The sequence below is a fragment of the Salmo trutta genome, chromosome 29 (genome assembly GCF_901001165.1).
Source record: "Salmo trutta chromosome 29, fSalTru1.1, whole genome shotgun sequence".
Taxonomy (NCBI): Eukaryota; Metazoa; Chordata; class Actinopteri; order Salmoniformes; family Salmonidae; genus Salmo; species Salmo trutta.
Window position 1 is genome coordinate 41,853,512 of NC_042985.1, and position 26,945 is coordinate 41,880,456.

Consider the following 26,945-nt stretch of genomic DNA (forward strand, 5'->3'; position numbering starts at 1 on the left):
GCTGGTATGAAGAGATTCGGGAGACAGACGCAGGAATGTTCCAATTCTTGCAATGCGTAATATTTTTTTGTATTAATCCCCAAATTATGGCGTGCCGTATAAAGGCACGGGAACGAAGACCAAACAAACATGTAACAAAAACACAGGGTTAAAACCCAAACAAAAGAGCGAGGATTACCTCGAATAAATAACACTAGCGCACAGTTATTATCAAACAGGACGAGACCCGTAACCATCCGCGCAATCCACAAGGGCACGAAAGCCCAAAACACACAGCACAGGTGCTCACACGCACCAACGGACATTGTAACAATAACCGACAGCACCATGGTAAACAAAGGGCACATATATACAAATACAATCAGTGGGAATAGGGGCCAGATGTGCGCAATGAATGTTCCAAAAGGATCCGTGACAGTATGGAGCATAATGTATTTACAGTTTTATTCACGTTTTCAAGTACTTGTGACAAATAATTATTCCGCTTAATGCAATGGACACCTATGATGTGTGTAAAATACTTTTTTGAAGGTTGTACTGTTGATAATGAGCTAAGCTATTTGCCAGCTATGTGTGACGCCATGTTTGTTGACATTATACAATGCATTCTGGGTGTCATGTAGTCTGTCAGACCAAAGATGTTATAATGAGATGAAGGAATGGTTCACTCATCTTTTTGGGTGAACTTCCCGGAAGTGAGTGAAGGGAAGTGGATTATCGTAGACGACACACCCCTTTCAACTTGAATACTATAAACAGACCAAACTCATCTTGTCTCCTCTTATTATCTTTGGTTGATGCGAAAAAAATGTACATTCCGTCGTGCACAAACTATCCATCGTCGGATTACTTTCGATTTCTAGAAAGTGTTTTACTCAATTATTTAGATCAACGGTGAGCTCACCCGTGATGTGATTAATTATACATATTAATTGCTATTAGCCAATTCATATTGTAGTTTGTCAGCCGAGAGTTATAAAAATATGACCGCATGTGTTACGTCAATCTTTCCTCAGTTAGCCTACATTGTCTGGTTTGGATGATTGTGTTATGCTGTAGCTACTTCCATGAATGTCTGAACATTGCATCCAAAAATAAACTGGTCACATTCTGGACATAACTTTGTAAGGACTGTTTGTGCAAAATGTTTTAGTGAAATGAAAAGTGTGGCCAGCTCAAATGCTGATTTTTGCGTCAATCGAAAATGGACTTTCTAAATAAGCGTTCTAATCACACCGGTTTGATCATAGCAACAGGGACCACTATAGAACGATCACATCTGTTTGTTGGTACGTGTGAAAAGGTAAAAATCTTACCTTAACATTAGAATTATTCTACAATACCGATGACGGATCAGCTTCTAGAACGTCAATGGCGGCTCATGCGCTACACCCAGACCCTTCCTCTGCCTCCGATCCTCCAGCAACAGAGGTGGCTCCGGATCAGGGTGTAACCCCCGTTCCGCCCGCAGATCCCTCCGCTTCTGTAACCCTGGCCTGTGGATTATTATTGGAGGAATCGGAATGTAGATCCTTACCGGAAGCTCTGTGCTGTAGAGCACCGCTGGAGGATCTGGGCTGCAGGCCGCCGCTGAAGGCTCCGGGCTGCAGGCTGCCGCTGAAGGCTCCGGGCTGAGAGGCGTCACTGGAGGCCCCGGGCTGAGATGCGTCGCTGGAGGCCCCGGGCTGAGGGGTGTCGCTGGAGGCCCCGGGCTGAGGGGCATCGCTGGATGCCCCGGGGTGAGGGGCGTCGCTGGAGGCTCCGGGCTGAGGGGCGTCGCTGGAGGCTCCGGACTGAGGGGCGTAGCTGGAGGCTCCGGGCTGAGGAGCGTCGCTGGAGGCTCCAGACTGGAGAGCGTCGCTGAAGGCTCCAGACTGGAGAGCGTCTCTGTAGGTTCCGGACTGGGGCCTTCGCTGCAGGCTCCGTGCCATGGATCATCACTACTGGTTCCGCGCCATGGATCATCACTGGAGGCTTTGTGCCATGGATCATCACTGGAGGCTCCGGGCCATGGATTATCACTGGAGGCTTCGTGCCATGGATCATCCCTACAGGCTCCGGGCCATGGATCATCACTGGAGGCTTCGTGCCATGGAATATCGCTTGAGGCTTCGGACCATTGATCATCACTGGAGGCTTCCTACGGGGAGCTGGAACCGGTCTCACCAGACTGGGGAGACGCACTGAGGACCGTGTGCTCAAAGCAGGCACCGGCCTTACTGGGCTATGGAGGCGTACTGGAGGAAGAGTGTGAGAAGCAGGCACAGGACATTCTGGGCTATGGTGGCGCACTGTAGGGAGAGTGCGCGGAGCAGGCACAGGACGTACTGGGCTATGGTGGCGCACTGGAGGGAGAGTGCGCGGGGCAGGCACAGGGTACACTGGTAAAACCATTTTTCCAGAAGTTTACTTAGGGATGGTAACAGGCTGATTGGTCAGCTATTTGAGCCAGTAAAGGGGGCTTTAATATTATTGGTAGTGGAATGACTTTAGCTTCCCTCCGGGCCTGAGGGCACACACTTTCTAGAAGGCTTAAATTGAAGATGTGGCAAATAGGAGTGGCAATATTGCCCTCTATTATCCTGAGTAATTTTCCATCCAGACTGTCAGACCCCGGTGGCTTGTCATTGTTGATAGACAACCATTTTTTCACCTCTTCCACAGTGACTTTACAGAATTCAAAAGTACAATTCTTGTCTTTCATTATTTGGTCAGATATACTTGGATGTGTAGTGTCAACGTTTGCTAATCTTTTCAATTAAAAAATAATTATAGTTAGCAATATCAGTGGGTTTTGTGATGAATGAGCAATCTGATTCAATGAATGACGGAGCCGAGTTAGCCTTTTTTCCCAAAATGTTATTTAAGGTGCTCCAAAGCTTTTTAGTATAGTTCTTTATATAATTTGTTTTTGTTTCATAGAATAGTTTATATTTCCTATTCTTTAGTTCAGTCACATGATTTCCCTCTCAATCATAAAATTGTTCAATTCCTCATGATATTTTCACGTCTATAACTTTCTCACTCATTATTATTCACGACACAATACGTTTCCTTACCATTCATTTCTATTGTGCACAAAATAATCTAAAACACAACCAAAACAAACAGCAACTGCATCCAACAAATTTGTAGAGTCACAAGCATGATGTTGTGCTTGATGTAGTGCTTGATTGTGCTATGAATATGGGACAAAATACTTAACCTTTTACTACTTTAATACACATGTAAGTGAATTTGTCCCAATACTTTTGCTCCCTTAAAATGGGGCAACTATATACAAAAAGTTCTGTAATTTCTAAATGGTTCACCCGATATGGATGAAACGCCTACTATTTAGAATGCAAGTACCAGTTATTCAGACATGGCCATGCTCAACTCCTCTCTACTGGGCCTTGCTGTGCCTCTTCCCATTGTTGGACCATACTCTACTGTCATATAGTCTGCTACATTAGCTTGTAACACTGTTCACTACATTAGACTAACTGACAATAACACATGGCTGAAGTCTACATCATCTAATTTTACAGTACACTCCATTAGGTCCCATTAACTTCCATTAGCCGGCAGTGTGTGTGTGTGTGTGTGTGTGTGTGTGTGTGTGTGTGTGTGTGTGTGTGTGTGTGTGTGTGTGTGTGTGTGTGTGTTGCACATGGAACTGAGGCCAGTGTAAGTGCATGCCCGGTCTGTGGGTGTTCTTCCACCAGCGTAATGTGTCCTGCTCATTGATGGCCATGAGAGTGTTTTGAAGATCATTATACACGGCATTCACACTGGGAGAGAGAAGGAAAGAGGGAGAGAGAGAAAGATAGAAAGGGGAGGGAGAGAGAGGGGTAATGAGAGATCAGGGCATGTAAGAGATGAGATGAAGAAAGAACACCCACATCTGCACACACCTTTCTAGCAACAGTCTGACTGGTGGTGGAGCCTACCTCTCATTATTGGTGATGTCAGTTGCGGGTCACTGCTGATCCTCTTCCTCTCCTTTTGCTGTGATTGGTCAATGTAGTGAGGGGTGTAGCGGGTCACCTCCAGAGCCTTCTCAAAGCGGGCTCGCACCATTGGAGCAAGAGTTACACATTATTATACACTCCCACATACATAGTAGATAAAGGCAAGTTTCCAGTAGAACTGCCTTACCCCTATTTCTTGAACTGCATTGTTGGTTAAGGGCCTGTAAGTAAGCATTTCACGGTAAGGTGAAACCTGTTGTATTCGGCGCATGTGACAAATAAGAATGCCCTTGCCAGTTCACACAACATGGCCTACTTCAATGAAGATCCAGAGACACAAGTGATTGTGGATGCTAGTCCAGTGGGGTTAGGGGCTAGCTTGAGTCAGAAGCAAAAAGATGGTTCACACAGGCCAGTGTACTATACTAGCCGTGCTCTCACAGATGTAGTACAACGCTATTCTCAGACTGAAAGAAAGGCCCTCGCCATAGTCTGGATGTGCGAGAAGTTATGTGTTTCTCTATGTCAAAGACTTTGTAATGGTAACTGACCACAAGCCCTTAGATTCAATTTATTCTCCAAAATCCAATCCACCAGCGAGGATGGAGAGATGGTCACTGAGAATGCAGCCTTACAGATTCAAGATTGTATACAAGCCCGGGCCTCAGAATGCAGCCGACTCACTGTCACGGTTGACTCTGAACCCTCCGTCATCTCTACACCACGGGGACGACCACATCTCCTACGTACCCAAACAGCATCTCCACACTATGGGGACGACATCTACTATGTAGCCAAACAAGCAGTGCCATGTGCATTCACCCCACGAGAGCTGGAATAAATGTCAACAAAGGACCAGATTCTCAGGCCAATGGCGAAGATGAAAGAGAACAGGACACTTGTCAAAGCAATCCGCGCTGCTCAATGAGAAGGGAAGGATTGGAGCACAGAACTACAAACGTTTCTTATGGCCTACAGGAGTATGCCACACTCAGTCACAGGCCGCAGTCCAGCTGAACTTTTGTTCAACCGCAAAATTAGAACCACACTGCCAGAGCTGTCAGCCGACATGCAGTCAGGAGCTGAACCACACGACAAGGCCATTCAGCTTGCTGATGCTGAAAGGAAGGAAAAGGGCCGACAGAATGCCGACAGATTTAGGAGAGCAACTGAAAGCACAATCCAGCAAAGTGACATGGTTCTGCTACAGCAACCAAAGCAGAACAAGTTGTCAACTACTTTCGAACCAGAGCCATACACTGTCGTGGACAGGAAGGGGAACTCTGTTGTCCTGAAAAGGAATAGCAAGAGGGCCATGCGACATGTTTATTTTGTAAAACTGTGGATACAACCACAGTCAGGACAATGGACAGTGACAGACACAAGTGACAGAGACACTGACCGGGCAGAACCTGACACACTGCCTAGACAAGTGCCTGCACCTGACTAGGCCTTTCAACTACAGCCTCGATCCTGAAGACTCAGACAACAAGCTATGCATCTGAAGGACTATGTTAGATAGACGTTGCCATAATGGGGCAAAATAATCTCCGGCAGTGTCTCAATGGCAGGGCAGTCTACCCCTAGCCATCACAGAAAAGTTCTGGCAAGAATTCTTGTCAAATAAACATTGTCAACAAAAGAGTTCCATAAATGTAACCAGCATTATGGTTGGTAGTTTATAGAAAGTAAAAGTAGACATTACAGTATGTTGTTTTGGAAAATATTTAAATACTGTATACGAGAGAGAGTTTATTTTGAATACTAGATAATGTTTTGTTACATTATAATGGATAGATCTACAGTTTGGAGATGTGTTGTTAATAATGGTTAGTCAAACATCTAAGAAGAGGAGGGATGTAGTGTATTAGCGACACCTAGTAGTGCAATACCAGTGAGGCACTATGAAGCACGGGAGGACAGATGGAGGCTATGCTTGGAGTATGCAGTTGGATGGGTTTTGAGATGAATAATGAACAGGTCAATGATTCCCATGAGTCTGAGTCAAGTCGATGCATTACACATAGGACTGGATGGTTCAAATACTAACATTAAATACTAACGCTGTGAGGTGGTGGTAGTCTAGGTGGTGAGACAGAGGCATGAGGAGCCTGCAGTGTAGGAGTGGCTGTGGGTGTTGAGGTGGTGCCCATGTCAGACCATGCCCGGGGGCCTGAAAGAGCCGAGTAGATGGCAGCTGAGCTGGACTGCTCTGCCCTCCCTACAGACACTGGTAGAAGGCAGAAACAACAACAGATCCAGGAACAGGTGAGAAATGAATGAGGGAGGACGATATAAAGAGAGAGACATACACGGCAGGTACAGTACTGTACTACAACAAGCAGGCTTAACGTCCCCTCCCCAAAACACACACACACAGACATGTGTTTACTTATTTACAGAAGGCTCATTCCATGGGTAACTAAAGTGTAAGCGTATTTGATCAGACCCTCTTTTGAGAAAAATGTTGAAGTTGACTATCAGTCTGCAACTACCAGAAGATGGTCATATATTCTTTCTTCCCATCCTGACTGATGTAAGATGCCTGCCTTTTAAACTTATCTCCCACCCATCTTCTCCCATCTTCCCAACTATAGTCCTTGAGTATGCCCAACAGCACATAATTTTTGTCGTAGTCCCGGACAAGCACACCTGATTCAACTTGTCAACTAATTATTAAGCCTTCAATGAGTTGAATCAGGTGAGTTGTCCTAGGGCTACAACAAAAAAATGTAATCTGGTCACTCTCACTGACTCCGACAACGTAGCTACACCAACCGATTGATCCTTAGATTTTTCAGCAAAAATGGTTGATTCATAGAAGGAATTTTTTTATGTATTTGTATTATTATGAACCACACATTTTCACATAGCAAGCTAGCTCGGTTTAATTAACAGCTTCAGAATTCAGGAGGGCTGGAATCTATTGTTTGATGGTGGATGAGACTTTAAGTTTCACAGGTAAGTTAGCTTATAATGAGCTAATTAGCTAGCAAGCCAAATTCAGTTCCATTTATGTTTGTTAATTTGCTAACTAAGTTGAAGTAATACTACACTCAAAACTACTATAAATCCTATGATTTACTGTATGTGCTATGTGCTTTGTACTGTATGTGCTAAAAAAAAATGTTTTATGAACGTCATTATTATAAGATAAGAAGAAACATGTAAAAATTGTTTTGGAAATACATTGGAGCCAAAGTTGACAAACCCACAATGTTATGGTTTTAATTATGCAACTAAATTGACATTTTACGAGTAAAGTTGTGGGGCTTGCTAAAGCTCTTTCAAAGTATGTTTGTGCTAGTGAAAGAAGTTTAAAAAGTTGTACTTTAATTATATTATTTGAATAGTGAAATCTATTTAAATTCCCATCGATGGTCACGAGTTGTGGTCAGTAGTAGTGGTAAGTAATTGTGTGGTTCAGTAGTTTTGGTCAGTAGTTGTGTGGGTTTGGTCAAACATTTGGATATTGTCAGTAGATAGATGTGTGGTCAGTAGTTGTGTGTTTGTGGTCACTAGCTGTGGTCAGCAGTTGTGTGGTTGTGGTCAGAAGTTGTATGGTTGTGGTTAGTAGATGTTGTAAGCAGTTGTGTGGTTGCGGTCAGAATTTGTGTGGTTGTGGTCAGCAGTTGAATGGTCAGTAGGTGTTTTATCATAAGTTGTGTGGTTGTGGTCAGTAGTTGTGTGGTTGTGGTCCGAAGTTGTATGGTTGTGGTCAGTTGTTTTGTGGTTGTGGTCAGTTATTTTGATCAGCAGTTGTGTGGTTGTGGTCTGTAGTTGTGTGCTTTAGCTGTTTAGCTGTTGTGTGGTCAATATGTGTGGTTGTGATCAGTAATTGTGGTGACTATCTTCACCCTCACATTTTTTGCCCTCTATGTCTGTGAGTACCCATAGCAATGGCTCCATTTGGATGTCAGCATGCCACTTTTTGTCACTCTAAACTCAAAAACAGCTGTAACTTTTTATTGGTAGAAGCTATTCCTAATCCTCTCTTTCCAATCAGAGGGGTACAGCCCACCCTTCTCTTTAGCGAACGGTAAACTAGCATTGCATGGCAACAGTAGCCTTGGCAACACTGCTGCCTTTTGGCTAAAGCAATAGAGAAACATGCTAACATAACATACAGTACGTTTGTGCTTTAATATTAACTAAATACTGCACTCTGACCAACAAAACGTCTTTGCTAGATTCAAGCAAGGAAAGTAAACTTTATATTTTCAGTTGTTGGTAAATAATTAATCTGCTAGCTTCTGACATGATTTACTGCAGTTAGAGAGAGCAGTTGATGGGTTACTAAAACAGCTCTATCTAGAGATTGTACACACGATTTCTAATCCGTTTTCAGATTTGACAAGCAGTGAGGTAGGGGAAGATTTCATTAATATTTTTGTCTAACTTGTTGGGTTAGTGGTCAAAACGGCAGTTTGAAAAAGTTGGAAGACAATGGGGTAATGCAGCTGTACTGTAAGCTCCGTAGACAAATATTCCATACACTAACTTTTTGTCTAACTTGTTGGGGTAGTGGTTAAATTAGCTGATTTTCATCAAAAGTTCCATGATTTCAAATACAGAGAATGGCAGTTGGAAGTGATGATGTCAAAATGGGGAGCTTTAGAATGTTTTTAGAAAAAAAGTTGAAAATATATCAAAATCTTGTATACAAGCAAGTCGAGTGAGACCATGTCTTAAAGTTTGAACGACGTTTCTAGCTTAAACGGTGTTGGAGGAGTAGCGTGCTGAAGTAGAAGAAGAAGAAGAAGAAGAAGAAGAAGAAGAAGAAGAAGAAGAAGTAGTAGTAGTTGTAGTAGTAGTAGTCATAGGTTGAATATCTAAGCTGGGGCTTTTGCTGCGCAAGCCCCACAATTATTCCTAGTATAAATTGTAGCTAACTACATATTTTTTTATCTTTTCAAACAGTGCATACTGGCCTCCCGAGTGGCGCAGCGGTCTAAGGCACTGCAACGGAGTGCTTGAGGCATCACTACAGACCTGGGTTCAATCCCAGGCTGTGTCACAGCCGGCCATGACCGGGACACCCATGAGGCGGCGCACAATTGGCCCAGCATCGTCCAGGAAAAGGGAGGGTATGGCCGGCAAGGATTTCCTTGTCCCATCGCGCTCCAGCAACTTCTTGTGGCGGGCCACATACCTGCAAGCTGACTTCGGTAGCCAGCTGGGCGGTGTTTCCTCTGACACATTGGTGCTTGTGGATTAAGCGAGCAATGTGTCAAGAAGCAGTGTGAATTGGCAGGATTGTGTTTCAGAGAACACTTAGCTCTCAACCTTCACCTCTCCTGAGTCTATAGTGGAGTTGCAGCGATGGGACAAGACTGTAACTACCAATTGGGGAGAAAAAAGGGATTAAAAAAATAATAACGTGGTCCATACCCTTCCCTCCCCGTGCGTTGACTTGTGGGACTCAAATCACCATTTACTACCGTAAGTGTTGCCTACTGATTTTTTGTTGTTGTTGCCACATATACATTTCGCTGTTGTACAAAAGCATTTGGGATTTGAGATCAAATTCATATGAGGCAGCAGAAGAGAATGTCACTTTTTTTAAATTCATAAATAATTGTTTTTTTTCCGTTTAAAGACTTTGTGTCTTTTTACAACAACTTGTTAACATTCCATCTAGACAAAATGCCATCCTTGACTGTCATTACCCACCTAGAGGACTTTTATAGTACCCCTACAACAATGTTACCTTTGGGTCTCAGTGATCATAATATTGTAGACACACCCAAGTCTCATTCTGTCACTCACGCAACCAGGAAGAAAAATTCAACCAATGAAAGAGTCAAGCAGTAGAGCATTTGGTCAGTGGCTTTCCCTCCATAAATGGTTGGAAGTAACAAATGTGGAGAGCACACTGCCAATGCTATAAATGACAAGTTTTCTTCTGTCACCTCACCACTAAACCTGTCAGACCTACCTGCATTCTTGTCAGCTATGCCATTCTCTGCTGTTGAATCATGGGAAATGCACAAGAGACTACTCTCTTGTGATCCTGACCTCATCTGTGGCAGATTCATTAGGGAATGTTGTAACGGTCTGGGCGTAGTGGGTGTGGAGTCAGGCGCAGGAGACAGAACGTACAGGTAGGCGCTTTATTAAGCACCTTGAACAAGCAAATACAATGCCCAAAACAACAGGAGAATCCCACACAGAAACACAATGGGAAAAATAAGTTAAGCCCGCACAAAGAGCAGGCGGGCCTACCGGCTTAAATAGCCCAACTAACACACTAAACAAGAAACAAGTGATACTGATTAGACAAAACAAACAGAAAAAGAAAAAGGGATCGGTGGCAGCTAGTAGGCCGGTGACGACAACCGCCGAGCGCCACCCGGACAGGGAGAGGAGCCAACTTCGGTAGGAGTCATGACAGTACCCCCCCACTGATGCGCGGCTCCCACAGCGCGCCAACACTGGCCTCGAGGGCGACCCGGAGGGCGAGGCGCAGGGCGATCCGGATGGAGGCGATGGAAATCCCTCAACAGTGACGGATCCAAGATGTCCCCCACCGGTACCCAGCACCTCTCCTCCGGGCCGTACCCCTCCCAGTCCACGAAGTACTGTAGGCCCCTCACCCGGTGTCTCGAGTCCAGCACAGCACGTACTGTGTACGCCGGGGACCCCTCGATGTCCAGAGGGGACGGAGGGACCTCCGGCAGACCCTGTCCCCCGGTACGAACACGGGGGCCTCACTGCGGTGGCGGTCAGCGCTCCTTTTCTGCCTTCCACCTGCTTGCTTGAGGGATTCCTGGACAGCCCTCCAGGTCTCCTTGGAGCGCTGCACCCACTCCTCCACCGCAGGAGCCTAGGTCTGACTCAGATGCCACGGTGCCAGGACCGGCTGGTAGCCCAACACACATTGAAATGGTGACATGTTCGTGGAGGAGTGGCGGAGTGAGTTCTGTGCCAACTCTGCCCATGGGACGTACCTTGACCACTCCCCTGGCCGGTCCTGGCAATACGACCGCAGAAACCTACCCAACTCCTGGTTCACTCTCTCCACCTGCCCATTACTCTCGGGGTGATACCCGGAGGTCAAACTGACCGAGACCCCCAGACGCTCCATAAACACCCTCCACACTCGGGACGTGAACTGGGGACCTCCTCAGTCTGTAAAGCCATAGGGAGACCGGGCAATGGAAGGAGATGGCAGGACTTAGAAAACCGATCCCCAACAACCAGGACCATCGTGTTCCCCTGAGACGGGGGAAGATCGGTAAGGAAGTCCACCGACAGGTGAGACCATGGCCGTTGTGGAACGGGGAGGGGTTGTAACTTCCCTCTAGGGAGGTGCCTAGGAGCCTTACTCTGGGCGCACACTGAACAGGAAGAGACATAGAACCTCATGTCCCTAGCCAAGGTGGACCACCAGTACTTCCCCTAAGACCCCGCACTGTCCTCGCCACACCAGGATGACACGAAGAGGGTAGTGTGTGACCCCACCGAATCAATTGATCACGGACACCAAGTGGCACGTACGTGCGACCAGTAGGACATTTTGGAGGCACAGGTTCCACCCGTAACGCCAGCTCAATGTCCGCGTCCACCTCCCATACCACTGGTGCCACCAGCCTAGAGGCTGGAATGATGGGAGTAGGAACGATGGGCCGATCCTCCGTGTTATAGAGACGGGACAGCGTGTCGGCCTTTGTGTTCAGGGAACCTGGTCTATACGAGATGTGAACCTGAATCGGGTGAAGAACATGGCCCACCTTGCCTGACGCGGATTCAGCCTCCTAGCTGCCCGGATATACTCCAGATTCCGGTGGTCCGTCCAGATGAGAAAAGGGTGTCTAGCCCCCTCAAGCCAGTGTCTCTACACCTTCAGAGCTTTTACCACAGCTAACAGCTCCCTGTCCCCCACATCATAGTTACGCTCCGCCGGACCGAGCTTCCTCGAAAAGAAAACGCAGGGGCGGAGTTTCGGTGGCGTACCCGAGCGCTGTGATAGCACGGCACCCACCCCAGCCTCAGACGTGTCCACCTTCACTATGAACGCTAAAGAGGGGTCCGGGTGCGCCAACACGGGCGCATCAGTGAACCGTGCCTTCAACTGGTTGAAGGCTATGTCTGCCTCTGCCGACCACAGTAAACGCACCGGCCACCCCTTCAGCAGTGAGGGAATGGGGGCCGCTACCTGGCCAAAACCCCGGATAAACCTCCGGTTGTAATTGCAAACCCTAAAAACCGCAGCACCTCCTTCACCATGGTTGGAGTCGGCCAATTACGCACGACCTTAATAACGCGGTCGCACTCCATCACCACCCCCGAGGTGGAAATGCGATAACCCAGGAAGGAGATGGCTCGTTTGGAGAACACACACTTCTCAGCCTTGACGTATAGGTCATGTTTCAGCAGTCTACCAAGCACCTTGCGCACCAGAGACACATGCGCGGCGCATGTGGCAGAATAGATCAGGATATCATCGATATACACAACCACGCCCTGCCCGTGCAGGTCCCTGAGAATCTCGTCTACAAAGGATTGAAAGACGGCTGGAGCATTCTTCAACCCATACGGCATGACGAGGTACTCATAGTGGCCCGATGTGGTACTAAACGCGGTTTTCCACTCGTCTCCCTCCCGAATACGCACCAGATTATACGCGCTCCTGAGGTCCAGTTTCGTGAAGAACCGCGCTCCGTGAAATGATTCCACCGCCGTAGCGATGAGAGGTAGCGGGTAACTAAACCCCACTGTAATGGAATTGAGACCTCTGTAATCAATGCACGGACGCAGACCTCCCTCCTTTTTCTTCACAAAAAAGAAACTCGAGGAGACGGGTGAAATGGAGGGCCGAATGTACCCCTGTCCAAGAGATTCCGTGACATATGTTTCCATAGCCAACGTCTCCTCCTATGACAATGGGTACACGTGACTCCTGGGAAGCGCATCGTTTACCTGGAGGTTTATCGCACAATCCCCCTGACGATGAGGAGGTAATTTAGTCGCCTTCTTCTTACAGAAGGCGATAGCCAAATCGCATACTCAGGGGGAATGCGCACAGTGGAAACCTGGTCTGGACGTGGCACCGATGGAAACTCCCATACACCTACCTGAACACTCCTCTGGCCACCCCTGGAGAACCCCCTGTCTCCACGAAATCCTGGGATTGTTACTGGCCAGCCAGGGAACCCCCAGCACCACTGGAAATGCAGGTGAATCGATAAGGAAGAGACTAATCCGCTCCCTATGATTCCCCTGTGTTACCATGTCCAGTGGAACCGTGGCCTCCCTGACCAGCCCTGACCCTAATGGAGTACACGGGGAAGGGGGGAAGGGGGGATCTATCGGCACCAGTGGAATTCCCAGCTTGAGGGCGAGTCCGCGATCCATAAAGTTCCCAGCTGCGCCTGAATCGACTAGTGCCTTATGCTGGGAAGAAGGACAAAAGTTAAGGAAAAAAATGTATACAAACATGTGACCAACAGGGGGTTCTGGGTGAGTTTGATGCTGGCTCACCTGAGGTGACCGAGTAGTGTTCTGCCTGCCCTCTCGAATCCCAGACGGGATTTCTGAACGCCCGCGGGCAGCTAGCAGATTGTCCAGTCGGATTGACATGTCTTTAAGTTCGTCGAGGGAGAGAGTGGCGTCCCGACACGTGTAGTGGTCCATTAGGGCCCTGTCATTCCACCTGGCCCCAGCGGCCAAGGTCCGGAACTCCAGCGCAAAGTCCTGCGCGCTCCTCGTCTCCTGCCTAAGGTGCAATAGTCGCTCACCCGCCACCCGGCCCTCCAGAGGGTAGTCGAATACGGCCCGGAAACGGCGGGTGAACTCCGGGTAGTGATCCCTTGCCGAGTCTCGGCCATTCCAGACAGCGTTGGCCCACTCCAGAGCTCGACCCGTCAGGCAGGAGACGAGGACGCTCACACTCTCCTCTCCTGAGGGAGTTGGCCTCACGGTAGCCAGGTACAAGTCTAGCTGGAGTAGAAATCCCTGGCACCCAGCCGCTGCTCCATCGTACCCCCTCAGGGGTGCAAGACGAAGTGCGCTGGAGCCGGACGCGGAGGGGGGAGGAGTAGGTGGACTCGTCGCTGGAGCCGGAGGTGAAGTTGGGAGACCACTCCTCTCCCATCTGTCCATCCTCTCCATCATCTGGTCCTTCGCAGACCCGATCCGATGGAGGATGGTTGTATGATGGAGGACGCGCTCCTCCATCGATGGAAGGGGGGTGGCCACTGCTCCTGCTGACTCCATGCTCATGGTGCGAGCTTCTGTAACGGTCTGGGCATAGTGGGTGCGGAGTCAGGCGCAGGAGACAGAACGTACAGGTCGGAGCTTTATTACACACCTTGAACAAGCGTGCCACGCACAAAATACAATGCCCAAAACAACAGGAGAATCCCACACAGAAACACAATGGGAAAAATAAGTTAAGCCCGCACAAAGAGCAGGCGGGCCTACCAGCTTAAATAGCCCAACTAACACACTAAACAAGAAACAGGTGATACTGATTAGACAAAACAAACAGAAAAGGAAAAAGGGATCGGTGGCAGCTAGTAGGCCGGTGACGACGACCGCCAAGCGCCACCAGGACAGGGAGAGGAGCCACCTTCGGTAGGAGTCGTGACAAATGTGCAGTTGAATCTCAAAACTATCTTGCCTAGCTAAGATTCTAGAATCACTGGCTATGCTCTTTTCTGTCTGAGAATTGTATTTTAAATGTGCATCAATCAGGTTATAGACCAGGGTAAAGCACTGTTACTGCAACCTCAGTATTTGTAAATTATATTGTCAACTTTTTGGATGATTAAATGAAATGTGCTGCTTTGTGGACCTGTCAAAAGCTTTTGATACAGTTGATCATGTTATTTTATTGAGTAAGTTGTGCTCGATATGCCTGAGCTCTGACGCCTGTTCATGGTTTCATGATTATCTTAGTGACAGAACTCAGGCCATTGTGATTGATGGGGTTAAGTCTGAATTTCTTGAAGTACATAAAGGTGTTCCACATGGGTCGATACTTGGACCTGTTCTTTTGAATGTTAATATAAATGCTGTTGGTCAATCTGCTAAAATGTTTAAATTTCATCTATATCCTGATGGTACTATTATGTGCGCAATTGCCCTGACTGCTGACCTGGCTGTGACAAGGCCAGAGACCGATATTGCAGTTGTGCAGGAAGCCCTTACTGATTTAAAACTCGTACATTATATGGCCAAAACTAAATACATGTTGTTTTCAAGTTCTCATAAGGTTGTCTCAGATGGATTCCACCTTCACTCATCAGATGGTTCTATAATCGAATGAGTCCCTGCATACAAATACCTTGGTATTTGGTTTGACAATGATATATTGTTTAAAAAAACAGAAGACTAAGCTTGTTAAGAAACTAAGATTTAAAGTGGGCTTTTGTACAGAAACAGATCTTGTCTCTCTCTAGTCAGCAGGAAGCAAATTGTGCTGTCAAAATAAAGGTACATTTATTGAAGTGCATAAAGGGGAACCCCAACGTTCGATTTTGGGTCCACTATTGTTCACTCTGTATATTAATGACATTGGAAGTACTATGAGTATTTTTACAATACATTTTTTATGCTGATGATACAGTATTGTACTCCGCAGCACCATCTGTAAACCAAACCTTTTCACATTTACGGTCTGATTTCCAAGCACTACCGAAGTTAAATGAAAATAAAATAAATGCTATTTTCTAAGACCCATAACTCAAAATTAAATTACCTTGAATTTACTACCCTGAATGGAGCACAAATCTAATGAGTTCTCTCTTAAAAATATATTGGTATTTGGCTAGATGATAAGCTGTCATTTAGAACAGATGTTGCTGAGTTAGTAAATTAAAGATCAAAATGGTATTATTTTACAGAACTAGAACCTGTCTGTCTTTTGAAAGTAGAAAATGAATAACTGACAATCTGAAATGGTCCACCCACGCAGACAGTGTGGTGAAGAAGGCGCAACAGTGCCTTTTCAACCTCAGGAGGCTGAAGAAATTCGTCTTGGCCCCTAACACCCTCACAAACCTTTACAGATGCACAAGTGAGAGCATCCTGTTGGGCAGTATCTCGCCTGGTACGGCAATTGCACCGCCCGTAACCGCAGGGCTCTCCAGGGGGTGGTGCGGTCTGCCCAATGCATCACTGGGGGCACACTGGTGAAATCCCTGATAAATTTCCTTCCTCTCCAGCAACTGAGTTAGTATGGACTGGGTAGTGACAGTAATTAATTACTTCACCATGCATTTGTTTTATTTTTTTATTTTCTTTACAAATTTACCAATTGGCACTCTTCTTTGAGAGGCACTGAAAAACCTCCCTGGTCTTTGTGGTTGAATCTGTGCTTGAAATTCACTTCTCAACTGAGGGACCTTACAGATACAAATAAACACTGTGCTGCCTACTTCATTGACCTGTCCAAGGCTTTCAACACTGTGGATCACACCTTACTTATTCAGAAACTCTACGATTGGCTTAGATCTGGCTATTTATAGCTGGTTTGAGAATTATTTAAAAGACAGAACACAGTGTGTATGGCCAAACAGTTATTTTGTTTCATCAGACAAGAGGACATTTCTCCAAAAAGTACGATCTTTCTACCCATTTGCAGTTGCAAACCGTAGTCTGGCTTTTTTATGTCTTTCAGGTTACTGTGCATATAGATCATTTTGTACCTGTTTCCTCCATCATCTTCACAAGGTCCTTTGCTGTTGTTCTGGGATTGATTTGCACTTTTTGCACCAAAGTTCATTTATCTCTAGGAGACAGAACGCGTCTCCTTCCTGAGTGGTATGACGGCTGCGTGGTCCCATGGTGTTTATACTTGCATTGTTTGTTTGTACAGATGAATGTGGTACCTTCAGGTGTTTAGAAATCGCTCCCAAGGATGAACCAGACTTGTGGAGGTCCCCCAAAAAATTCAGAGGTCTTGGCTCATTTCTTTTGATTTTTCCATGATGTCAAGCAAAGAGGCACTGAGTTTGAAGGTAGGCCTTGAAATACATCCACAGGTACACCTCCAATTGACTCAAATTATGTCAATTAGCCTATCAGAAGCTTCTAAAGCCATGACCTCATTTTCTGGAATTTTCCAAGCTGTTTAAAGGCACAGTCAACTTAGTGTATGTAAACTTCTGACCCACTGGATTTGTAATACAGTGAATTATAAGTGAAACAATCTGTCTGTAAACAATTGTTGGGAAAATGACTTGTGTCATGCACACAGTAGATGTCCTAACCGACTTGCCAAAACTATAGTTTAACAAGAAATGTGTGGAGTGGTTGAAAAACAAGTTTTTATGACTCCAACCTAAGTGTATGTAAACTTCCGACTTCATCTGTACCAAAAGTACTTTCATAACTAGGATAAACTGCCTTCAATTTTCATGCCCCGCAGCAACGGAATAGGCTGCAAAATGAGCTCAGGCTTAAACGCCTTGTGCCTTTAAATGAATTTGCTTAAGGATTTGCTTAAGGAGGAATATGCTTGTTGTTGTATTTGCCTGTGTTCGAGTGCTTGCATATTTTTGTTGTGTTTTGTGCTCTGAGATTTTTAATAATGTTAACAGGGCACACTTGTAAAAGAGAACGTGTTTGACTATAAAGGTAAATAAAAAAATTGTGTAGCAGTGGCGTAGCGCAGTTTTGCATGACATCACACATGTTGGTGGTGTACTGTTTGTAATTATGTTTTATTTTGATAATCATACAGTAAAAATGTCATTATTATACATAGTAGAAGTGGACACCATATAGGGTTGAGTACTCTACAATACACATACGCCACACACAGAGAAAGTGAGAGATTAGAGTAATAATCTTTTATTTGTGATCTCTCTGTGTGTGTGTGTGTGTGTGTGTGTGTGTGTGTGTGTGTGTGTGTGTGTGTGTGTGTGTGTGTGTGTGTGTGTGTGTGTGTGTGTGTCCTTTGAGATTTGAGAGTGATGAGGATATGTATCTGGCCATCTGTCAGATTGCAGAATATGGCTGGGCTGGTGGGAGATTTGGAGTGAAAAATTAGATTATGCTTGGGCTCCAAATCTTCCTGGAAATCACACTACTGTGAGCCAGACAGTCAGAGTAGAGAATATGCTTTAGTGAAATACTCAATGGCAGCAAAATGGCACCCAACCTTAAAGTTGGCCTAATTTACCATAACTATGTAAACCGCTCTCCCACTCATAGGGCAGTTCACTTACAAGGACAGCCTACACCGGGGCCTCTCTATAGGAACACTGGTTATGACTGACTGAAATTATGTAAAAATGCAGGAAGTTGTTCCTCCCTCACACATATGACTAGGTAATAGCATAGTAGTCTGTGAGGCGCTCTGCATTCCTCCTTTTTATTTCTTTCTCTCTGAGTAGGCAGAGGCGTTGTGGCAAGCCCCCCCCCATACGCACACAGACAGACACACACACACACGAGAATTGCCAATACCTCTTTCACCAATGATGTTCAGTTTACTCACTTTACTAAACCAGAACATCGATGGCATTTAAATATTTTGCTTGTTTCTGTATCGATAACTTTCTTATTACTTATACTTCAACTTTCAAATAAAATTATTCACCAAATATGATGAAGGGCACTGAAGTTTTCAATGATGAAGCAGCGTACATGTAGGCGTGTCCCAGATCTGTAAGGGGGAAATTCCGACCCGAGTTAACCGCATGGAAAATGTAACGTAAGTCCTTTTTTATGCACTTTTCTCTCAACGTGTATTCTGACCTTGAACATAAGCATGAGAGTAGCATGCCATTGATCTGCTATTCATTTGGGGTGGATATTTTTTTTTTATGAAGTTGGGGAAGAGGTGTGTCTACAGATACGTCGTATTCTGACTTTGATTTAATTCCCTCATAATTCCACCACCTGTACACACGATGAATAAGGTTGAGCAACCTGTCAGTTCCAAGGGGAAAAACATCTACAGTTGAAGTCGGCAGTTTGCATACACTTTAGCCAAATACATTTAAACTCAGTTTTTCACAATTCCTGACATTTAATCCTAGTTATAATTCCCTGTTTTAGGTCAGTTAGGATCACCACTTTATTTTAAGAATGTGAAATGTCAGAATAATAGTAGAGAGAATGATTTACTTCAGATTTTATTTCTTTCATCACATTCCCAGTGGGTCAGAAGTTTACATACACTCAATAAGTATTTGGTAGCATTGCCTTTAAATTGTATAACTTGGGTCAAACGTTTCGGGTAGCCTTCCACAAGCATCCATCAATAAGTTGGGTGAATTTTGGCCCACTCCTCCTGACATAGCTGGTGTAACAGAGTCAGGTTTGTAGGACTCTTTGCTCGCACACACTTTTTCAGTTCTGCCCACAAATTTTCTATAGGATGAGGTCAGGGCTTTGTGATGGCCACTCCAATACCTTGACTTTGTTGTCCTTAAGTCATTTTCCACAACTTTGGAAGTATGCTTGGGGTCATTGTCCATTTGGAAGACCCATTTGTGACCAAGCTTTAACTTCCTGACTGATGTCTTGAGATTTAGCTTCAACATATCCACATAATTTTCTTTCATCATTTCACAACATGATGCTGCCACCCCCATGCTTCACGGTTGGGATGGTGTTCTTCGGCTTGCAAACCTCCCCCTTTTTCCTCCCAACATAACGATGGTCATTATGGCCAAACAGTTTCATCAGACCAGAGGACATTTCTCCAAAAAGTACGATCTTTCTCCCCATGTGCAGTTGCAAGCCGTAGTCTGGCTTTTTATGGCGGTTTTGGAGCAGTGGCTTATTCCTTGCTGAGCGGCCTTTCAGGTTATGTCGATAGAGGACTCGTTTTACTGTGGATATAGATACTGTTGTACCTGTTTCCTCCAACATCTTCACAAGGTCCTTTGCTGTTGTTCTGGGATTGATTTGCACTCTTCGCACCAAAGTACGTTCATCTCTAGGAGACAGAATGCGTCTACTTCCTGAGTGGTATGACGGCCGCGTGGTCCCATGGTGTTTATACTTGCGTTCTACTGTTTGTACAGATGAACGTGTACCTTCAGGCGTTTGAAATTGCTCCCAAGGATGAACCAGACTTGTGGAGGTCTACAATTGTTTCTCAGATCTTGGCTGGTTTCTTTTGATTTTCCCATGATGTCAAGCAAGGAGGCACTGAATTTGAAGGTAAGCCTTGAAATACATCCACAGGTACACTTCCAATTGACTCAAATGATGTGGCCTTCCCTGTAGCTCAGTTGGTAGAGCATGGTGTTTGCAACACCAGGGCTGTGGGTTTGTTTCCCATGGGGGGCCAGCACAGAAAAAAATGTTTTTATGAAATGTATGCATTCACTACTATAAGTCGCTCTGGATAAGAGTGTCTGCTATATGACTAAAATGTAAATGTAAAATGTAATTAGCCCATCAGAAGCTTCTAAAGCCATGACATCATTTTCTGGAATTTTCCAAGCTGTTTAAAGGCACAGTCAGCTTAGTGTATGTTAACTTCTGACCCACTGGAATTGTGATACAGTCAATTATAAGTGAAATAATCTGTCTGTAAACTATTGCACAAAGTAGATGTACTAACCGACTTGCCAAAACTATAGTTTGTTAACAAGAAATTTGTGGAGTGGTTGAAAAACGAGTTTTAATGACTCCAACCTAAGTGTATGTAAAAGGCTACCCGAAACGTTAGACCCAAGTTAAGCAATTTAAAGATAATGCTACCAAATACTAGTTGAGTGTATGTAAACTTCTGACCCACTGGGAATGTGTATGCTTAGGGTTGTTATCCTGTTGGATGGTGAACCTTCGCTCCAGTCTGAGGTCCTGAGCAGGTTTTCATGAAGGATCTCTGTCAATTTCTCCATTCATCTTTCCCTCGATACTGACTAGTCTCCTAGTCCCTGCTGATGAAAAACATGCCCACAGCACAATGCTGCCACCACCATGCTTCACCGTAGGGATGGTGCCAAGTTTTTCCCAGATGTGACGCTTGGTATTCAGGCCAAAGTATTCAATCTTGGTTTCATCAGAGCAGAGAATCTTGTTTTTCATGGTCTGAGAGTCTTTAGGTGCATTTTGGCAAACTCCAAGCGGGCTGTCATGTGCCTTTTACTGAGGAGTAGCTCTGTCTGGCCACTCTAACATAAAGGCCTGAAGGTGAAGTGCTGCAGAGATGAGAGAATCTTCCAGAAGGACAAGCATCTCCACAGAGAAACTCTGGAGCTCTGTCAGAGTGACCATCGGGTTCTTGGTCACCTCCCTGACCAAGGCCCTTCTCCCCCGATTGCTCAGTTTGGCCGGGAGGCCAGCTCTTGGTAGAATCTTGGTGGTTCCAAACTTCTTCCATTTAAGAATGATGGAGGCCATTGTGATGTTGGGGCCATTAAATGCTGCAGAATTTTTTTTGTACCCTTCCCCAGATCTCGGCACAATCCTATTTCGGAGCTCTACGGACAATTCCTTCGACCTCATTGCTTGGTTTTTGCTCTGACATGCACGGTTAACTGTGGGACCTTATATAGACAGGTGTGTGCCTTTCCAAATCATGTCCAATCAATTGAATGTACCACAGGTTGACTCCAATCAAGTTGTAGAAACATCAAGGATGATCAATGGAAACACGATGCACCTGAGCTCAATTTTGAGTATCTTAGTAAAGGTTCTGAATACTTATGTAAATAAATGTATTTATGCTTTCGCTTTGTCATTATGGGGTATTGTGTGTAGATTGAGGAGGGAAATGTTCTCTTTAATACATTTAGAATAAGGCTGTAACGTAACAAAATGTGGAAAAAGTAAAGTGGTCTGAATACTTTCCGAATGCACTTGCTGACAGAGCACACAGCCATGCAATCTCCATAGACAAACATTGGCAGTATAATGGCCTTACTGAAGAGCTCAGTGACTTTCAACATGGCACCGTCATAGGATGCCACCTTTCCAACAAGTAAGTTCATCAAATTTCTCCTGCTAGAGCTGCTCCGGTCAACTTAAAGTGCTGTTATTACAACACTCACCACCCAGTTCCAAACTGCATCTGGAAGCAACGTCAGCACATTAACTGTTCGTCAGGAGCTTCATGAAATGGATTTCCAGGGCCGAGCAGCTGCACACAAGCCTACGATCAACATGTGCAATGCCAAGCGTCTGCTGGAGTGATGTAAAGCTCTCCGCCATTGGATTCTGGAGCAGTGGAAACGAGTTCTCTGGGGTAATGAATCACGCTTAACCATCTGGCTGTCCGACGGATTAATCTGGGTTTGGAGGATGCCAGGAGAACACAACCTGCCCCAATGCATAGTGCCAACTGTAAAGTTTGGTGGAGGAGGAATAATGGTCTGGGGCTGTTTTTCATAGTTCAGGCAAGGCCCCTTAGATCAAGTGAAGGGAAATCTTAACGATACAGAATACAATCACATTCTAGACGAATCTGTGCTTCCAACTTTGTGGCAACAGTTGGGGAAGGCCCTTTCCTATTTGAGCATGATATTGCCCCGGTGCACAAAGTGAGCACAAATAACACCTTCACAAATCACCCAGAAAAACAGTTACATTCCTCCACAAATAAGTCCCCGATCAATACTTAAAAAATTGCCAGAACAGCACCAGAATATCAGTATGAAATCTATTTTGAATTTCGTTCCAGCAATACAGTGCATTAAAACGAAAATGAGGTTTACCTAGCTTGGTGGAGACCTTAAGAAACTCAAGAGTTTCTTAATCCTGTTAGGCAACTTAGGTGTCTGTACTTCAACAGCAAAGTTAGATAAGACGGAAGTTTATGAAGTTTATGAAGTACGGCCTTGTAAACAAAAAGGGAGGAATGTAGAGATCTAAGGGTCTTTATCGAAGTCCAGCCAACCTTTTGATACAGGATGCAGTGATGAGTATCAAAATTGTCACCAGTAACAAAACGAAGGGTACAATTTTAGATGGCATCCAAAGGTTTAAGAGTAGTAAAAGCTGCACTTTGTATTTGTATTTATATTGATCCCCTTTATCCCCTACTCCGGCAGTTATACAAACACTACAATATATTCATAACAGATTTCACAACACACTAAGTGTGTGCCCTCAGGCCCCTACTCCACCACCACATATCTACAATATAAAATCAATGTGTACTTGTCTGTAAAGTGCATTAGTTATCGTGTGTGTATGCATGTGTCTGTGCCAATATTTGTGTTGCTTCACAGTCCCCACTGTTCAATAAGGTCTATTTTTTTATCTGATTATACTGCTTGCATCAGTTACCTGATGTGGAATAGAGTTCCATGTAGTCATGTCTCTATGTAGTACTGTGCACCTTACATAGTCTGTTCTGGACTTGGGGACTGTGAAGAGTCCTCTGGTGGCATGTCTTGTGGAGTACGCATGGGTGTCTGAACTGTGTGCTAGTCGTTTAAACAGACAGCACGATGCTTTCAACATGTCAATACCTCTCACAAATACAAGTAGTGATGAAGTCAATCTCTCCTCCACTTTCAGCCAGGACAGATTGACATGCATATTATTAATGTTTGCTCTGTGAACATCCAAGGGCAAGCCGTGCTGCCCTGTTCTGAGTCAATTGCAAAGACCCTCTTTGTGGTACCTGACCACACAACTGAACAGTAGTCTAGGTGTGACAAACCTAGGGCCTGTAGGACCTGCCTTGTTGATAGTGCTGTTAATAAGGTAGAGTAGCACTTTATTATGGACAGACATCTCCCCATCTTAGCTACTGTTGTATCAATATGTTTTGACTATGACAGTTTACAATCCAGGGTTACTCCAAGCAGTTAGTCACCTCAAAATGCTCATTTTCTACATTATTTATTACAAGATTTAGTTGAGATTTAGGGTTTAGTGAATGATTTGTCCCAAATACAATGCTTTTAGTTTTTGCAATATTTAAGACTAAAACGCATTCCTTGCCACCCATTCTGAAACTAACTGCAGCTTTTTGTTAATTGTTGCAGTCATTTCTGTCGCTGTAGTAGCTAATGTGTATAGTGTTGAGTCATCTGCATACATAGACACACTGGCTTAAACTCAAAGCCAGTGGCATGTCGTTCGTAAAGATTGAAAAAAGTAAGGGGCCTAGACAGCTGCCCTGGGGAATTTCGGATTCTACCTGTTTTATATTATAGGGCTTCCATTAAGGAACACCTTCTGTGTTCCGTTAGACAGGTAAATCTTTATCCACAATATAGCATGAGATGTAAAGCCAAAACACATATGCTTTTTCAGCAGCAGACTATGATCGATAATGTCAAAAGCCACACTGAAGTCTAACAAATCAATTTCTCTCAGCCAATCAGTCATGTGTTAGTGCTGTGCTTGTTGAATGTCTTTCCCTATAAGCACCCTGAAAGTCTGCTGTCAATTTGTTTACTGTAAAATAGCATGGTATCTGGTCAAACAATTTTTTCCAAAGCTTTACTAAGGGTTGGTAACAGGCTGATTGGTCAGCTATTTGAGCCAGTAAAGGGGTCTTTACTATTTAAAAAATCACCTTTATTTAACGAGGTAGGCTAGTTGAGAACAAGTTCTCATTTACAACTGCGACCTGGCCAAGATAAAGCAAAGCAGTGCGACACAAACAACAACACAGGGTTACACATGGAATAAACAAGCGTACAGTCAATAACACAATAGAAAAAAAGAAAGTCTAAATACTGGTGTTCAAAAGAGCATAAAAGTAAATAAAAACAATATGGGGATGATGTAGGTAGATTGGATGGGCTATTTACAGATGGGCTATGTACAGCTGCAGCGATCAGTTAGCTGCTCGGATAGCTGATGTTTAAAGTTAGTGAGGGAAATATAAGTCTCCAGCTTCAGCGATTTTTGCAATTTGTTCCAATCATTGGCAGCAGTGAAATGGAAGGGAAGGAGGCCAAAGGAGGTGTAGGCTTTGGGGATGACCAGTGAGATATACCTGCTGGAGCGCGTGCTACGGGTGGGTGTTGTTATCGTGACCAGTGAGCTGAGATAAGGTGGAGCTTTACCTAGCAAAGCCTTATAGATGACCTGGAGCCAGTGGGTCTGGCGACGAATATATAGCCAGGGCCAGCCGATTGGAGCATACAGGTCGCAGTGTTTGGTGGTATATGGGGCTTTGGTGACAAAACGGATGGCACTATGGTAGACTGCATCCAGTTTGCTGAGTAGAGTGTTGGAGGCTATTTTGTAAATTACATTGTCGAGGATCGGTAGGATAGTCAGTTTTACTAGGGTATGTTTGGCGGCGTGAGGGAAGGAGGCTTTGTGAATAGAAAGCTGATTCTAGATTTAATTTTGGATTGGAAATGTTTAATATGAGTCTGGAAGGAGAGTTTACAGTCTAACCAGACACCTAGGTATTTTTAGTTGTCCACATATTCTAACATGTAGTAAGCAGCTTAAATAAAGAGAACAAACTAGCATGGGGCTAAAAAAGCTCGGTGCTGAAATGAGACACGTGCCCATGGAACCACCACGTGGAGCAGACTAACTGCACAGGACAAGGGCGAGCTAGTTTGCTAGCATGCTAGCTATCTAGCAAAGACGTGCAAAAAGTCAAACGCAAGTAACTCTAACATTAGCTGCACACACACAATCAAAACTGTTAGACGTTTTAAGTTACACTGCAGCCTGACAACCAAGTATCAAGTATTTAAATTAAAATAGCTAAATAATTTAAGTGAAATAATTGTTTAAAACTCACCTTTGCGTGGATCAAATTAGGATTTTGTTGATCCAACAATGGCGTTGAGAAAAGAGGAGTTTTGAACGCAGAACGTGAATTTATGGGTGGGGTTGTGATGATGTTTACACTATTAGAGTAAAATGTTATACCTCAGCAATAAACACCAGTTATCAGCACTGATGCTAGCAGTCATTTGGCACTGCCAGTTGCTAAAACAACTCTATGGGAGTCGATCACTTTTGACACAGTGAATTTAACACTGGTGATTTTACTGTGTAGCTTCCCTCCTGGCCTGAGGGCAAACACTTTCTAGTAGACTTAAAATTGAAGATATGGCTAATAGGAGTGGCAATATGATTCACTAATATACTCAGTAATTTTCCATCCAAGTTGTCAGACCCCGATGGCTTGTCATTGTGGATAGACAACAATTATTTTTCCTCTCTTCCACACTAACTTTACGAAATTCAAAATTGCAATTCTTGTCTTTCATAATTTGGTCAGATATACTTGGATATGTAGCGTCAGCGTTGGTTGCTGGCATGTTATGCCTAAATTTGCTAATCTTGCCAATGAAAAAAATCATAAAAGTAGTTGGGAATATCAGTCGGTTTGGTGATGAATGAGCCATCTGATTCAATGAATGATGGAGCTGAGTTTGCTTTTTTCCCAAAAATATTTCATTGAAGGTGCTCCAAAGCTTTTTACTATTGTCACGTCCTGGCCAGTATAAGGTTAATTGTTTTGTAGTTTGGTCAGGACGTGGCAGAGGGTATTTGTTTTATGTGGTTCAGGGTGGTGTGTTTTTGTTAAAAGGGTGTTTGAGTTAGTAATTCCGGGTGTTGGTTTATGTTTAGGTATTTCTATGTGGAGTCTAGTGAGTGTCTCTATGTGGAGTCTAGTGAGTGTATGTCTATGTTTGGTTAATTGGGGTTGGGACTCTCAGTTGAAGGCAGGTGTTGTCTATCTGCCTTTGATTGAGAGTCCCATATATTAGGGTGTGTTTGTTATTCGTGGGTGATTGTTCTGTGTTTAGCCTTGTGCCTTACCAGACTGTTTTTTGTTGATCGTTCGTGGTTTTTGTTATTTTTGTACGTTCATTTTGTATTTATTAAAAATCAAGATGAGCCTGCACATACCTGCTGCGTTTTGGTCCTCCTTCACGGACGACAACCGTGACAACTATCATTCTTTGTCATTTATCTTTGTTTCATAGTGTAGTTTATTCTTAAATTAGTTTATTTCTTTTGGGTAACCAACATATACAACAAAATGTACAATGTGGACCCAGAGGATATCACTTGAAAGTATTCATTAAAATGTTTGTTTCCAAAGTGGTCCTCGATGGTAAAAACAATAACACATAATGA